This window comes from Protopterus annectens, chromosome 4.part0 (genome assembly GCF_019279795.1).
Source record: "Protopterus annectens isolate FY-2018-M chromosome 4.part0, PAN1.0, whole genome shotgun sequence".
Taxonomy (NCBI): domain Eukaryota; kingdom Metazoa; phylum Chordata; order Ceratodontiformes; family Protopteridae; genus Protopterus; species Protopterus annectens.
Window position 1 is genome coordinate 1,542,895,470 of NC_056733.1, and position 19,280 is coordinate 1,542,914,749.

Below are 19,280 nucleotides of genomic sequence, written 5' to 3' on the forward strand. Positions count from 1 at the left end.
GCATTGCTATTGGTGGACATGTGTGTTGACATACATGACACATGGACTGTGGTATGATATCACAGGTGTCATGGGTGACTACTACAGGAGAATGTGTCCTCGGTCAACATTGCTACCTCCTGTACTGTGAGCATTCAACAGACATGGACCCACCTTCCATTTGCGTGCGTATGATTGCTTAGGCCACTGTTCTGCACAGGGGACAACTACAATCACATGTTTGACATATCCAAACATGTGTGTTCGTTGGTGTACAGCAACACTCATCTGTCACAGCTGTGTAAGACCCGGGGCCCATGGTATGTCTTGAGCTGACCTGGTCATGTATAGTGGTATACTTGCAATGCATAACACCTGTTGGAACCCTGTCAGTACATGTGTTCCCTGCACAGTTGCTGTAGACCTCTGTACAGTCCACTGGTCACATGGTGTTGTGGTAATGTATGGCTGTGTACTGCTGCAGCAAAGACATGATGATGTCACGAGGGCTACAGTGTAGACTGCGGTGTGTACATCTGGGATCTGCACCTGTGACAGCTGTGATGGCGGCTGAGTGTGTACTGGTCACTGCATGTGTGTGACCGCTCTGTGCGTGGGGACAGTTATACCTTACTGTGCCCTTCCGTGTCTAGATTCTGTCTGCATGCAAGATGGCCCTTTACAACTGCTAAGTGTGAGAGCATGCCCAGTACGCTGTTGTGTGGATGGACACACATGACAGTCCCAACTGAGCCCTTGTGAGTTGAGACTCCGTCCACATGCAAGACGGCCCTTTGCAACTGCTAAGTGTGTGAACATGCCCAGTACGCTGTTGCGTAGATGGACACACATGACAGTCCCAACTGAGCCCTTGTGATTTGAGACTCTGTCTGCATGAAAGACAGCCCTTTGCAACTGCTAAGTGTGTGAGCATGCCCAGTACTCTGTTGTGTAGATGGACACACCTGACAGTCCCAACTGAGCCCTTGCGAGTTGTGACTCTGTCTGCATGCAAGACGGCCCTTTGCAACTGCTGTGTGAGTATGCCCAGTACGCCGTTGTGTAGATCGATACACAGTACAGTCCAAACGGACGTGTATTACTAAGCGTGTGGCCATGCCCAGTGACACCTTGTGTCGGTGATGTCCCTCTGTGCATGGCCGTTGACATCCTGTATAGCCATAGTGGTCATCCAGGCAACAGATGTCCATTTTCAACGTCATGATGGATGCCTACTGATTACACATTGGTCGACTATCTTGAAGGGTGCACTGTCTGTGGCGCTTCCCATGACTATGTCATGTTGTCGTGGTGCACCTTAAATCTTACTTTGCCACGATCACACCACTGCCGTGTGTTTGTCTACGTGTACAGTGGGACAGTAATATGTCTGTATGCTTTCAGACGGATCACTCTCTATACAATGTATATTGTATATAGATATGTATGTTGGGATTATCACTCTTGAATGTGCTGCATTATCTGTACGTGAGCACCTTGGATGTATGTACATCTGCTATGGCTCTGTGATAGTGCACATACTGTGTGCTGTAATGATCGTGAGTTATACATGTGTAGTGACCGGTTATTGTGTTGCTGGGTATTACACGAGCATTGGAAACAATGTTAGTACAGCACCTTAGAAAGGTCGTATGCAGATCTCGGCAACAGTCAGCAGTGGTTATTACATTGGAGTGTGAGTATGGCTCATATCCATCTGTAGTAACAGACAATTCTATGCACCTCAGGTTAACATTACAGACTCACGTTTATCCACAGGTTGTGGTACAGATCCCAGGACTGTATGTGTAGACATTGACAGGTGCAGGACTGGGTTGTGTTGGATGCATGGAGGGGTGTCCATGGCCAGTAATGGGGATCTCTACAGCCTGGCAGGTACGGTCTGTGACTGCCCACAACCTCCTGTATATGACTGACACATGCTGTACCTGTGTATATGCAGACACACACACTTACCACAAACAGCTATGGCTATCACATACACACACCCATTGCACCACCATTGGGCCATGCAATAACCGTTGTCCGTCACACACACACACACCTACGTGTACATTGGATGGCTCAATGACAGCTCTGGAAATGTTAACACCACACCCTGTGCATATGATGTCACCTGTGCCACCACCTGTGATGTGTAACATTGATGCAGGATCTGACTAACACATGTATACATGCTTACAAACGCATACACAACATTACACGGGCTTCACCTTTCGTACACTAGCTTACTTGTTCTTCCACACTCCACATGCGCACACGGGCTAACATGCGCACACACATGCTTACTCGGGCTTACTGGCGCGCATGGGCGCAGACACACTGTGGGCAGGTTTGCAGGTCACATCGGTGGTATCCATGGCGTACACCGTCAGTCTCCTGATGCTCCCCTCATGACACGCCTCTTCCACTGAGTACTGACAGCACACATGTGACACTGCTCTGGTGAGGTTACAGGGTTTTATACATACACACTCATGTTGTCACCTATCTTCTACTCTAATAGTCCCCTTACCCTACACTACACTGTAGAGGCTTGGCCCATATGGCATGACATGTTGTGATTCACTATCCTCAGCCTCACTTGCCTCATATTGCCTACAAATGCTTCATTACATCTCTGACAGAGCGCTTCCACACATAAGAACCAGTACGCAGTAGCCATGTTGTCTCCAGCTTGCCATTCATCTGCATGGCGTACTAACATCTAACTAAAGCTACATTTTGTATGTATATTATACATATGTCTTGTTTTGAAGTGCAGCGCATTCTCGTGCCGCTGCGCTATGCTTCCACACCAGGGATCGGGGGGAGGACAACTACTGGTTTATTGATATCCAATGGACAAAGCCGCCACTAGCCTTGGACTTGGACATTGGCATGCTTCTTCGACTGTATTCATACTGTATTTGCAGCTGTCATTGCTCCGTTTAGCAACGTGCAAAATGTTAGTAGCATAACATCCGGGTACATTTCTGCACATAACTCTGCTCTTGCACGGACAGCTTACTGTTTCATGTATCGCTTAATTACATCATTTGCATATCTTACACAAACAAATGTGGTATGTTGCAAATCCCAACATTGTCCGTGCAATGTTCATGTTACGGGCGGTCTTGCACACCCCTACGGGTGTTTGCTGAATAGCCTGGCAGTCATCTTTCCTTGCTGTACTCTCACTCAATCCATGCACTCCGGAGGCTTCGTGTATCATGGCCTAGGCTTTGCTGTGTGCTATGTCTAGTTGTGGTGTATGCATGGTTGTGGGTATGTCCCACTGTCATCATTGGGGAAGGTGACATCCTATAGGTACTTCATGTAGACTGCTGTGTCATTTGACATGTCAGCACATACCTGCGGCCAATAATGAACTTCCTACTGCAGCGCTTTTCCTACCTTCTGAGTTATCTTGTGGTCGATAATGCTGTTTCCTCAGACATGTATCTGTTTCTGATCATACCTATCAACCTCCTAGAGAAAAACATCTGTACAAAGCCTAACATGATGGGGGGACAAATAGGGGAAGATTATACATATTGCTCTTACAAACATACATAGTTGACAGTATTATCGGTTTTGCATTAGTATGACCTTTCTGAGGCATTTGGGGTCTTAAACTCATATGTTTATCAGTATTTAATGACGTCAGTTCTCAGGTATTCGGCAGACAGGTACAGATTGTAAGAGGAACACACCACACATATGAGGCATACATCTGCACATTCGTACAGTTGCGAGGTATGTTTCTGATACTGGAAATCAATTTTCTTACACCAATACACACAATACATGGCACCATCACAGGCCACTTGCCATTACATTCCTATTGCAGGACACACCCACCCAGAGGGTTATATTCCTCACACAGGCCAACAGGTGCTTATCCACACTAATTATTCTATCATGTACCTTATGTGTACGCCGGTATTTGCGCTTTCCATCAGTGGCAGAGCTCACGTACGAGTATGGGGGACTGGACACTGTATCGGTGACACTGCATGACACCCTGAGGGACACATGTCTTTTGAGTCTATTAACCTTCCACATTGACTTTCACAGGGCATACATTGTCATTCACATTTGTGGAAATACATGCTTTTGACTTGTACATGTTTTGTCATTTGTCCTGATGTCTTTCTTCTCACCTGTCCACCTAGTATCACTAGTGCTGTACATTTAATTAGGACAGGTTACCTTCATACCTCTCACCTGTACACATTATGGGTATATGCCCCGAGGTTTGACCTATGATTCTGTTACATTTGTCATGATAATGTGCCTTTCTGGTAGATTGCTGGCAAGGCATGACGGACTGTGCGGTTAGGTAATCATGACTGACATTTCTATTTCATGATTACTAACTCTCATAACATTCGTATTCCTGACTATGCAATTATTCTATCAACGTTCTGACTTTGTCTGGGGTATATTTAATATAGTCCCTATTTGTCTTTCGTGTACTATGCCTTAGTCCAGCTGTCTTATTCTGACATTTTGGCAGGTATGGTTACCATCTTGGTCGTACGCATGTCCATCCATGATAATCGCCTACATGACACTGATATAGGTCCCCACATCTTCCCCCAATGGTTTACACAATATCCAGTAGATGGGTTGCACCTTTTTGGAGAATATAGGCATGTGCTATACCCACATAGGTATATTGATCACTCCCATGGGGCATACCTAATAGATCTATGCCAACCAACACCTTGGCCCATTTCTGAATACCCATGATTCCCATACCTGACACCCCCTCCACAGTACCCATTAGACATGTTTAAAGTGAGCGATAATAAAGTGTGAGGACACTTCCGAGCACTCCCCACTTTGCGGATATCAGGTCATACGTCATACATTCTATCGACCCATGTGTTATTACCCTTGCACCTGTTACTGTTGCATGTACACCTATATCGTAGTTGCACTTGTGACTTCTTTAGCGTCAATGATGGTTCATACTTCATACAGGATCAATTTTTGGGGTCCTGCAAAGGACACCTATATTCATGTTTAACGTGTAGAACTTGCAGGCCCTGTCACACTGGTACTTTCCGGGCAATGGTTTGGAAAGCATCGGTGTATTCTCCTTTCATGCATGTCTGTCTGTCTATCCATAATAGCTATACCGTGACCTATTTATGTACATGTGTTATATGTACAGGGACATATGCTTGTTGTGTGTATATCTATTCATGTATCGAGTGTGTATAGATATATATATATATATATATATATATATATATATATATATATATATATATATGTACATATATACATATGTCTGTACATTCCTCATCTCATAATTTGGTCGTAGGTCAACCGGGACTGCATTCACGTTGGCCGGATGCCGGATCCACTATTCTATTGGTGTTCTCCCTCATTGATATGCATACCCATAGTACTTAGCTGCATCAACATACGCCTCACCACTTCACCTACGACACAGGCATCCATTCTCCTGCTGGGAAAAAGGCGGTACTACATATTACACATTCCCATTTGCCTACTGCTATGCAGAACACCAAGGCATATAGTCCAGCCACATACAGGTCTTTGATTGTCAGGGTGTTCATGTAGTGATCTGGGTTTAGGCTTGTCCACCTGGTGAACGGAACTTCCCTGGCTGAGTTCAAATGTCAGACAAAGCATATGGACAGGGATTATCTCCCTATTTTGAAGTTTTACCTATGTTTATAGACACAGGTGTTTGGGCACCTGTCAGCAGCTTAATCTGTTGGCATTACATATTATGGGTGGGGTTGTTACAGTCCATACTCCACGGTGAGGGGTGTTCCCATTCACATTTGACTATTACCTGTATACAGTCATACGGGGATTATTATTTTGGACATGAAGTGACTACAGGTATGCAATTGTACATTACACAAGTGTGAAGGGTTGTTACTATAAATATGTACGGACCATACCTCTCAACCTCTTCGAGCACCAAACCTGCACAAAACCTACACGATGGGGGGACAATTAGGGACACATTTAAACTATTGCTCTTACAAGCTTAGAACATTGATAGAATACTAGGTTTTGCATTAGCATGACTTTTCTGCAGGTTGTGGAGTCTTAAACTCAGGATATTTCTCATTATTTAGTGACGCCAATCCTCAGCTATTTACCACACTGGTGCAGATTGTCGGCGGCACACACCAACACTATGGGGCGAACCTGTGGTCATTCTTAGGGTTGCCACCTTTTCAAATGCCCAAAGTGGGACATGTTCTGTAGAGATGTCAGATTTTCCAGGACAAAACATACCTACAGCCGTGCATAGTACAGAACTTTAACCTTTTTTGTACATATAATAACTTATTCTAGTAACATTTGAATTGTTTATGCTACTTCACATAACATATAGAAGTTTCATATATAAGATAACTGTTTTATGCAACTATTAAAGAAACTTAGGAAATAACTTTGTCCTAAACTCTCAGGGCATTTGCTATGTCTTGCTTTTTTTTCACAGGACACAACTGCCTACAGAGTTACTCGCAAACTGGGACAGGTGGTGACCCTAGTCATTCTGCGAATATCCGGACAGTCGAGTGGTATGGCACGGACCTCTGTAATACGCTGTTGTGTTCTGGCACAGCAGTAGCTCAGCATTACTGACTGCAGTCGGAACGTGCTGACAGACAGTTGGGTTTCAGACTTCATACTCCAGACATTAATGCCAATGTGCAAACTGTTATTCTATCAAATGTTTCTAAGAGCTATCTTTACAGATTGTCCCTGTTTTTGGACCTTTGTCTCACTTATATTCACGGCTCTGTCCAGTATCTTGCTCACACAGGTTGACAGGTATGGTCGGTCATGACTGCACACAGTGTCCCTCACACTTGATCAGGGTTGACCTGTTTACGTCAGTGTCTTCCTCACCCTTTTGCCGTTTTCCACTTTGCAAATGTGTGCATTATATTCTCCCTCCTATTCGTGTCTGGACATGTGCATCACGGGAAGGTATTTTATCCTGGGTGGTAGGGTATGCATGCCCACTTAGGGCTGAACAGTGTCATGGACCTCCACTGCACATTCTGACTTGTGTCCAGATATCTACTGGATTGGACATCATGTCGTCATACCCATTCTACTATTTACACAAGTTGGTCATCCCATGAGGGATATCCCAAAAATTGGACTAGACCAAAACAAGTTAGATAACGAAGATTTTTGTGGCTTCACGAAAATGTGCAGGGGGTTTTACATGCAGGGGCAATCCTGACACTGCCTAGGGTGACATTACCTACTACATATGCGTAGGCGTCACTGTGTGTGGCTGTTTCTGCAACAAACCAGTGGACCAAGTGGACTTTCTGGTATGGTGGCAGGTTGTGTGTTGTGGAGGGTATGCAGAGTAGGCCATTATGCATCCAGGTGTGTTGCGTTTGTTATGGCCAGTTCCATCAGGACCCATCTGTGGGTATGTGACGGTGACGTATCTATACATTTGTCTTGCATATTTCCATATTCATATGTTTGTGGGATTGTGTTCTACACTATGGCCTGTCTGCTTGTCTTGTAGCTGTTTCTACATGTGGTTGTGTTTCTTTCCACTTCACCCACTGTCCCCTCGTACACCTCTGGTTCACCTTTTCTGCATACACAGTATCGCCTTTGAGGAATTTACCATTAAACACCCACCCCTCACACGCAAATTCCTCACACCCCATAGAGCACTACTTTGGTTGTTGGCCCATGATACGGCCAGAGTTACACATTGACCACCCTACATGTGTCGGGTACCTTTATGGTTGTGTGGACTACCCTGCCATGTTTGCTTTCCACATACTATACCTCACGCACATAGGTACAAGCCCATACTTCACTTTTATTACTTGGTTGGTGTATCCGGGTACTACCCGTTTGACTGTGTCACATACACGTTCGGATTATACAGCTGGCTTCCGGATTTTGCCAGCCTGTTGTACTCATTGGTAGGATGGCACCTTTTTCTATGTCCAAGCTATTCCTTACACATGTCCGACTGTTGTGGACAATGCCTACCCACAGTCGACGGTTGTGTTTCCACCTTTTCAATTGGCCACAGTGTGGCATAGGGTTACCACCTGTCCCACTTTGCGAGGGACAGTCCCTCTTTGGGCAGTTGTATCTTGACATGTAATTGTAAACATGGCAAATTTCCTGAGATTTTAGGACAAAATTATTTCTTATATTTTATGTGATAGTTGCATTAAACAGTTATTCTGTATCTGAAATACCTAAATGTTGCGAGAAACAGAATAAGCAACTAAACTGCTACAAGAATACGCTTTTCTGTAGGCAAAACAGTTACGTTCTGTCCTTTGTACTGGCCATGGGTATGTGTCGGCCTGTAAAATCTGATGTCTGTACCAAACATGTCCCACTTTGGCCATTTGAAAAGGTGGCAACCCTACTGTGACATTTGCGGTGAACACAGCATATTTTACAGGCCGACACATACCCACGGTCAGTTCGGCAGATAGAACTTACAATTCCTGCCTATATCTAAGCTTATTCTTGTAGCATTTCGGTATCTTATTCTGTTTGTTATGACATTTATGTAATATACGTTCAGTGAAATATGTTTAATGCAACTATTGCATGACGTCTATGGAAGAATTATGTCCTATATTCTCTGGACATGTGCCAGTTTTACATGTTTGTGTCAGGACACATCTGCCCACAGAGGGACTGTCGCTCGCAAAGTGGGACAGGTGGTAATCTTGGTCGACGATACGGATCATACTGTTCCTTTCGGCCTACATGTGTCCGTATTGTTATGGCTGTTTATATGCTCCTTCTGTTTCGTTTACATGCGTATGCTATTTCCTATCACATTTGGTATGTGAAATACTGACATACCTTTTGTATGTGACTGTTACATGACTTGTGGGATATTATTCAGACATACGGTCACTACATATATCTACATTTCTCCTCGTGTATTTTGTTATGGACACAGCTGTGCAGCTATGTTCCCTCCCTCACATTATGGGTCGGCTGGTGACCCTCTCCGTTGGACTGGACGTACCTACTGGCAGCGCGCTAACATATGATACGTTTCACTTCCACATGGTATAGCTATCAACACCACGTTGGACTATGGGCACACGGTTTTCATGTCATTTGTTCAAGGGTAGGGACATGTTACTCCCTACCGTGCATTTGTGTTTGATTCTTCATTTTCTGTTTGCAGGGACTATGCTTTGCATATGTTTCAGTATCTATGGACACTGATAGGTATGATTACTATTGCTGGCGGGATATAATATTCAGCAGTTTAGGTTGCTCCTCGACAGCCAACATTGACACGTCTCCCTACGCAACTTCAATACGCCCCTTGCACTCGCACACGTTTCCTATGCACGTGGCTGTGGCGGCTGCGTGCCTTCATTAATATGCATATGGCATGACTACTCCATATATACGCTGCACGGCCAGTGCAAGCCTTATGCCGGCCTTGCGCCGAGCTTCATGAATCCCGGGGTCTATCTCTTTGATAAAACAAAGGGATAAAAAATTTTAAAATATGGAGAAAATGCTGCAATGTATAATGTGTCAGTTTTATTATTTTACAAACTTAATAGAAGCAGTATGAACAGATATTAGATTTAGTAGCATGATTGCTGGGTGATGTGCCATTGATGAAGATTTTGGATTTGGGAGTATATGTGAAAATATAATATTTGTGGATATTTTGTTTATCAGCAAGCAAACTGCTTGCAGTTTGCAGAGGCCATTTATTTCATTTCAGTGTTTGGCACAAAAAGTTTGGGGTCACCTGCCAAGATTCCAAGAAGTATGTACAAACCAGCAAACATTAAAACTAATCACAACCACAGTCCAGAGATCTGATGAAGTTTAATAAAAGGTAAAACAAAAGTGCTTGTTTTTATTTTGTTTAAATAAAACAGTGGTTTTTAACATAAGTTTCATGCTTTATTTGGATAGTTCACAGAATATTCTGCACTGTGGTCATGATTACTTTCGTTGTTCACCTGCAAAGATTACCAGAGTTATCCCTGATACTGCGTATGGCACAGTCTCAATGCCACTATTCAGGGGCTCAAATTGAAGTGGGAGTTTGAAACTGCAGGGAATAGACAAAGTTTTTTCTTTTTTTTTTAAATATTATGTGCTTGCACTTCCCAAGTGTTGGTCTTAATTCAAGGACTTAAATCACTTGTTGTTCTCACAATGTGGGAGCTAGAGACTGCCCTGTGACACTAAAGGCACATTGCCAGTGATTCCTTTAGCACAATGGCGATTTAATTCCTTGAAGTAAGACTTGTACTTTGCAAACAGTAATGTTCATTTTTATACCTGGAAGACCTGAAATAAATACATAGGTAGAGCTGGATCACGTTCAAATGGGGCCCTAGGCAGAAGAATGGCCCTGGTCCCCAGGCAGCCATTCTGATGTCCTATTACTTGTGTCTCTACCCCTGATTACCATAAAATCTGCTCAAAACTGTCAGCATGCATAATATTGTTTTTTGCTTTTGAAATAAACTTTTAATTTAAATATCCTTTGTAGACCAGATTAATCCCACTAAGCTAGTAACATCTTTTCAGTGGAGACCCTTGGTGGTATTTATACTACTAGGGAAAGTTTGGCCAGGGCACTGGGAAACTTCTCCCTACTCTTTTTGATAGCTCAGGTGGATGTAAAATATGTCACAGCACCTACCACTAGCACAGACAAATGGGACTTCAGTTTAACATCTCATCCAAAGGACAACACATTAAGGAGTGCAACAATCCCGTCCCCATCAAAACTGACTGCAATATTGGCAATCAATCTACATGGTGTGTAAACAGAACCCATAGCTTTCTGCAACAAAAGCAAGTATGCTATGTGTTGTGCTAGTAACATTGCTTTGAAATTCTCAAGCACAACACACTGATGGCCATTTGCTAAACAAAACATTTGCACATTGAAAACAGATTTAGCATGAGCAACAGCAAACTACTCTTCCCTCAAAACTCACATTTCGTGAAAAGGCACTGAAACTAATATTCATTGAAACTGCACTGAAACTCATATTCCTTGAAAACAGACTCCTGTAGTTTTGTGAGCATTTTCCATTAAGCAGTGAAACAAAATGTATTAACCAAAAAAAAGGCAAAATTACCCAAGTCATAGTTGGTGAAGAGGATTAAGGCTTTCGTCTCCTGTAATTAAGGTACAGGATTTGAGCCTAAGCAAGCAAATTAACTAATCTGCCATTCCTAACTAGGACATTGCACACAAGTACCTGCTAAAGAATGTTAGCCTCCCACCAGCTCTCTGGTCCAAAGTGTGTGTACATTTATACTATGTAGTGCAATGGCGAAGTGAAGTAATGAAGTAGCATTTTATGTTTAATGTGTGAAATGTTTAAATCTTGGGTGCTAGTGTGTGTATGTTTGTGTGTAAATGTATGTGGGGGTGGGTGGGGGTGTATGTGTGTGTTGTGTGTGTAAAGATGTGCACACAGAGTGTGGTGAGTCCCTAAAGAAGAATTGCTAAAAATTAATTGTTGTGGCAGCTCCCATCAAATCCCCCCAAGCCAGTGGGCCCTAGGCAACTGCTTAAGTCACCTAGTGCTGGATCCAGCTCTGGGACCTATATCTGTGCAATTAAAGAAAAAGAAGACAATATGTTAACTAGAAATCTGCATTTAGGAGGCTTACCAAATCCTTTATTGTAAGATATTTCAATGAGTCTTCCTTGCAGCAGATGACACAAAGATAAATGAATTAACATGTTCCTGAAGCATATGCAGCACTGGCTCAGTTGTATTATTGCTCCTGAAACAGTGCAATTGCAGTTCAAAAAAGGGATATTATATTTTGGTCTTAAAAGAGCAATGTCATCACTGGGATTGATTAATTTGCTGCACAAATCACACTAGGGCAAACATGATCATCCGGCTGTCGTAATGAGCAGCATTGCTAATCAAATATGCAAGACTGCTAGCTAGTCTACATCTCAAGCAATCCCTGCTGAAGCCCACAACACATGCTTGCAGCCACAATGAGATAAGGCAGGTCTCATGTACACAATGTAAACAAGAGAATGAACACAATCATTAAACAAGCATACTCACACAGCACAACAATAGATAGGGCAATTTGCAATGCATGAAAGATTGGTAAAACCTAACAATACAAATGTACAAGAAAGTCTGATACTTTTATAAGTTGCAGTGAGTAAAGAAGTATTCATGTGGGAAAGAAAGCACAAGCAGTATATGTCCAGAAGAAAAAAAAATGTTGTTTGAACATTCATGCAGATAATATAAGTTTAAATATTCCTGTGTTTTATATGTATCAAAATACCAATGCAGGGATAATGGGAAAGCTCATACATAAATTGTGGACCAATTCCGAAAATTAATGAACATCTGGATATACTGCCCATACAAGGGTATAGTAGGTAGGGTAGGTTAGGTAACAGTTGTAGCAGCAACATGTATATTGGTAAGGGGTGGAATAGAAATAGTTAAAACATCCCAAGTCAGTATGTAACGCAGTCCCCAAGGATCTGACACAGACCTGTATTTGTCAACTTGAACAAAAAATAAATAGAAGATCATGCTGCAATGCAATGGAACAGACTTAAAAACATCACAGATGATATATACATACATGGAAGATGTGGGACCTATCATGAAATGTATGGAAATTCTTGAAGACACAAGTCATGTGAAGGCAGTCCACTAACATCCTTTGCATTTGTACATATATGTCAGTGTATGCCTTTGGACGTGATTAAGTGTGTGTAAAGGGAAGACCACTCATAAGAGTTACTAACAGGAGAAGTAGTGAAAAATACAAGTGTGCCTGATGTCAGTATTGTGTAATGACAACTGCTACATGTACAGTTTCCTTTTGATATGGGTGATTTTTGTGTAAAGCTTCTGTGCCTCTGTAAGCATTACATTATGTGTATACAGCATGATGAAGTACACCTCTGAAGGCAGTATACTATCATGTTGTAAATAAAGAAGGTCTCCTGAACTGAGCATTGTGCAACACACCATAATTCCTGCATAACAGCACACAACATACCTCACAGACAGGTGCAACAGTACCATGAGCAGTAGGTGAACTGCACAAACTGCTAGAGGTTACATACACTAGCCTATAACAATGTCCATAACCTCTACACATCGAACACTACCTCCACTGCACATCCATCAGCAGAGTGATGATTCCACAGGCAAATTCTCATCATTTTTTCAGAAACAATGACAAATGATAATAACTATTCCACAACATCGATTACTTGCTGTGCTTTGTGCTAGACGTTGTGTAATGGAATACATCATTATACTGGGCATGCTCATAAGGAAGCACAGCAATTACTGGATAAACCTCACCTATTTATCCTAAAACTATAACAAAATATCATAACACTGGTCCTGTGTCACTTTGTGACTACTATGTATCATTACATACATCAAGATCTGTTGAATAAGCCTTGCCTGTAGCCACTATATTGTGAACAAAACTGGATTTGAGCATATATGATGTATGTCAAATTTCTATTGACCTGTGCATTACCTGATGATACTACTCAAGATTTCATATTGCACTTGTCAGACAACACAAACATGAAGGGATAACCTGAGCATTATTTTTGAGTGCATATGGTTTCCATTAAAGGGATTACAAAAATGAGCCTTTCTTAACACAATTGTAAATGTTTACTGTGAATAAAAGTATAAAGTCAACTGTTTAGGTGAAGACAATCCAGCCTGTTACCATTCTTTTACACACTCAGTAGTTACACTTTGCCAAACTTGAACACCTGCCAATCTGAGTTCATAGTTCAAAGAAGTGTATATCAACCACTGACACCAGAGAAATGAATTGTATCTGAACGGACATGAATCACACTCTTAAGGGATTACATCAGCAGCTGTTGCAATGGTTATGCTTTCCATAAAATATTTCTGGGGCTAAAACATGTTTAGTCCTGTTAGTGATCACTGAAGTTTGAGTATGCCATATCATCATCTGTTGGTTAAGAGAGTCATGTCAGTCACTGTTGTTGTACAAACATACATTTATTACACATTGGAAGATGTGAACCCCTCCCTACCTATGTACACACTGTATATAATTATGCTTTAGTCCCTCATGCCACAGAAGAAGTATTACTACAAATGTGAGGCAGAAGTGATGACATCATCCTTGTATTGCAAAGCAGGTATTTGGTGTAAAATTAGATGAAATTGTTGAAGGAACCCCCTCCCTGTTCAAATGTTTCTCTTGAATGGAAGTCTGCACACCAGATCTGTTGGATAACCAGTCCTACCTAGCACTAGGGTTGCATACACTCATATTAGTTGGGCATTGCTGGATTTAAACACATGCATATCTAAGTCCACAATACAGAGAACCTTGCATCAACTGCTGATGCCACCAGGGACATCTTACTATAAGTGTGAAAAAGAACACACTTGAAGAGATAACATCATCACTGTGTTGCAAGTAAGATGTTTGGTCTAAAATGAAATTAAATTGTTGGGGAAGCCCTCTTCCTATGTGAATGTTTCTCTTGAGTGGAAGCATACATTGCAGATCTGTTAGATACGCCAGTCATACTTAGCTCTTGAGTCACTTACACTCATACTGGTTAAACATTGTTGGATTCAAACACTTGCTTATCTAGGTCCGCAATCTAGCAACTCTTGCATTAACTGCCAATGCCACAGGAAACATCTTCCAACAAGTGTGTGAAAGAACAATTTGAAGGGATGGCATCATCACTGTGCTGCAACACAGTTGTTTGGTGTAAAATGGTTGTTTGGTGTAAAATGGATTGAAATTGCTGGGGGAGCCCTCTGCCTTTGTAAATAATTTTCCTGAATGCCCTGAATGGGAGTGAACACACTAGGTCTGTTGGATAAAATAGTCCTAGCTATCACTGGAGTCTCAAACACACACACACACACACACACACACACACACACACACACACACACACACACACACACACACACACACACACACACACACACTCACACACACTCAAACTCATAGTATTTAGTTATTGCAAACACCTGCCTAAGTCTACAATGTACAGAACATTTTATCAACTGTTAATGCCAAAGGAAAAGCCTTATTACAGATGTTAGACAGCACATAGTCATAGTTTACATGGTATATGTTTGGGTGGATTACCAATATGGTATGACAGACAAAAGAACAATGTGCAGATCACGACTCGCAACATATTGTAGGAATAATTCATACACCACATTACTGACAAAAATTGTTGTGTTGTGTTGTGAATGATATCTATGTGTGTCAGAAAGAGGCATATTGAGCAGTTATGTGATGGGTGGTACTTACAGATGTCAGTCAGTGGAGTGCCACCCACTCATTCCTGACTGTTCATCTCAAGATCACTATATGAAATTCTGGTTTTATTTTTGAATATCATTAACAAGTCTTTGTAATGTGTGCACAGCATGAAAGGTAAATACAAGCCATACATTGAAATACACTGCACTCATTAATACTACACTGCAAATGTGTATCAAACTATACCACTCATTGGAACACACCTTTAAGGGTAATGTGTAATAGTGCAAAAAAACTTTTACATTATGATGTAAGTATATAGCTTCACAGTGAACTTATATCTTGACTACAATAAGTCAAGAAACCATATACAAGTAATATAAGCAACTGATATTGCTTTCAATCTTTCACAATCACTTACTGAAAGACACTGCTGGAAAGCACTTCTGGGTGACTGATGGTAAATTATTAATAGAGTGGAAACCTGTTTTTTGAGTTTTTTTTTTTTACTTAGAACAGGAAGGAGCAGTGGTCTGTGCTACTACATGCAAAGTGTTAAGCAAATGATGAGTACAGGCATATTGACATTTCAGCCCATATGTGTGCTGTGTTAATGTTTTGTCTGTTATTATTGCAACTTTTGTCATAATCATTAAAGGAAAGAGTTCAAAATAGGGAGCAAGCAGGATGCATACCTCTCACCTGTCCAGATTTTCTCAGAATGTCCAGAATGTTGCCTTATATTTTTGGTCTGTTCATCATTGAATTTGTAGTTGGTTGGCAAATTATTGAGGACTGAAGCAAATACATAATAACATACATTTTCGGTTCAGACTTCCATTTCCTTCACAAAATGCACATCAATACAAACTTATTATTCTAGTAATTTTCTAAGTTTATAAGAACAATATTTAGAAATTGTCCCTAATTTTGAGGCTTCGTCCCCCTTTACGTTATTTATTTATTCATTTTTTTTGCTAGATTTCTTGCACTTAGATGTGGAGAAGTATAAGCAGGTATAATATACTGGTAGACTAATTAAGGACTAAACAGGAAACTATCTATCCAGCACTTCACTGGGGAACATTCTCTCAGAAAGAAAACTTCCATAAATGTTTCACATAGTGGTAGATTCAACCACCTAGTAATCTCCATAGATTACTATGAGGCTAACTGCCCTTGTGAGCCATTTTAAGCCCAGCCAATTATCCCACATGAGAATCAAACCCTATAACTTGTGTCTGTAAGGTAAATACATTAACCATTATGCCAACTTGTCAACATTCACCGCAAAGGAAATCAAATATATTTGAAGGGTCATTGAGTGAAGTATGAAGACACGGATTATGTGTGCATCAGACTTCATAACAATAATGACAACTGCAATATCCCATATGGTGAACATTAAACTCCAGAGTCTGTTATACATGTAATAATGACTGTCTCCTCATAGTACTATTAGTATTATTTTCTGTCTCACAGCAGGGTTAAGCATAGCAACACGAGGAGCACCATATTAATGTGCCTGAATGGAAATTCATCAGTTTTTGCCACAAGGCCGAAAGTGTGATTTACTGACACTTAGCAATGGCATGTGATGCCAAGCATCATGCAAATGATGAGGACAGAAATAGACAGTTTGGTTTATGGGCTATTTTCGGCCATGTGTGTGGTGTGTGAATCAATATTTTGATCAGATTAAAGGTGTGATAAGACAGTGGTGAAAATGGGGAGCAAGCAAAGTTTATGACACTGGGGGAAGAATAAAGGAATGTTTAGAGCAGTGTGGGAAAGTAGCATAGCTATGCATTTCTTCACAAGCTAGTAGTGTATTTTTAGAAAGAATTAGAGGAGTATGAATTGTCACAATATCAAAGGTGTGCGACAGTAATTTAATAATGTTATACAGCCAATTTGACCAAATCAAGTGTGTCGTACACATACACATGCAAATTGGAGAGCTATGTATAGGGTGTATTTTTGTGGGACAGGTGCCATTTTCATTTTTTTTCTTGAGAGACAGGAATGTTGGGGAAGATTGTTATGAATAAGAGGGATTTGTATATAGGGTAGGTTAGTTAACAGGTACAGACATAGAAGACATACACGACAGAAAGGAATGGTGATGAACACAAAAAGTTGAGTGGTATCACGACTGAGGATAGGTATGGAACTTTGGAGGTTCAACCTTATCCAACATGAGTACATTGGGAATCTACTCTTCACCCTCTGAACTGTCATCACTGTCTTCTGTCCCACCAGCTGAGGACAGTGACAGATAGGCCAGTGATTTGGCTATTCAATGCAGGATTCATTCCATTCTACCAATGTACACACTGAGTTCCCTCCATCAGCCTTACCATTCTTGTTTGGTGACATAATCATCACCTCTACTGGCACTACTCCCAATGGGCACCAGTGCACCAGTCCCTGGGTCAGAGCTGCATTATGCAGGTGTTGTAGGTAGTGCAGGAGTTGTGAAGAAGGTTTTGACTTAGAAGTACTGGGTACATGTGCTGCCTGTGGTAGTGCCGCCTGTGGAGGCATAATGGCTGGTGAGGCTCCCCAAATTGGTGGTTATTTGTGTTGTACTAGGAATTATAGTCTAAATGTTATGTAAAGTATCGCAGTCCATGTACATTCCCACATAACTACTTTGATTTGTCACATTCACATATGTATGTGAAGCCATACATGTATGTTAAAGTACACACATTAACCTCATCAATATTATATACATTTTGCAAATAGTGTGACTATTGCACATATGCTTTATGTACTGTAACTCATAAAATGTCTATGTGAAATGAGTAAAATGCTATTCTAAGAGATTGCAAAATAATACATATTGACTAATACTGACTAATTATTGCTGTTTAGATTTGAACCCACAGCCATCTATATTTACTACAGCACTGGCTAATGCAGTGTTGCAAGAACTATTCATGCAGGTATGTATAATTTGCATATATTTACAATAAGACTCATATTTTAATTGTGTTGGGCAATTATGGACTGATAACCAGAGAATTAATAAAATTATTTTACAATCACTCTTTTTATGACCTGGAAATCACTCATTCCTGAACCTTACTTACCTATGCCTTTCTGAGTTGTCGTAGCCTCACCTGATGTGTCTCCCTATTTCAGAACAGACAATAAATAAAATAAAAATAAAAAATAAAATCATGAACACCTATTTGTGTTGGGAAGTCATTGCATTGCCTGCTATTGGGCCACTATGGTTACACAACCCAGATGGATTGTGCATGTTGTAATACTCCTCCCCATCAACAAAGGAGGCCCTATTTGCACCTTTCAAGTCACTGTAATGGTGATGGCATTGCATACTAGTGTGAGGGATGCCAGCTGTACTAGTGAGAACTTTGGCCAAGCTATTTCAAGCAAAGACCCTATATAGTTTTCCAGGCTGTAACATTCAACAAGGGTTCCAAAGAAAAACCTTTGGCACCTCCTGACACCACCTTGGTGCTCTAAATGGAGTACTACTCTCACCATCTCCTGCCAAGCCTTCTCAAAGATGTGAAGAAAACTGGCAGAGAATTGGTGCCCAATTCAGACCTCTTATGTACTTGCTTTTGTGCAATGACAAGCAAGCTACAAAACTGCATTTGTGCAATGGAAAGCACAGAAATAGAATGGAATGAAATCTGGAAATAATTTCTTCACTGTCCACTTTCGGTGAGAAACATGGCAGTGAAATATAGCCATGTGTGCTGATCAGTGTATTTACAAATGCTCCACACTGGTTCCAGAAACTGCTGGTTAATGTAGATATTTGTATTATATTTCAAATAAGATATTGACCACTGCTGGGACCAATAGTGTCATCTGCAGGTTCTAAAATAAAGCCTTTTGCTTTATTTGTTGAATATAAGTTGAAACTGTTGTAAAAAATATAATATATTTCATATTATTTTCTGCTGACAGTATTGGCAAGTTTAAGAGCATTACAGTAACAA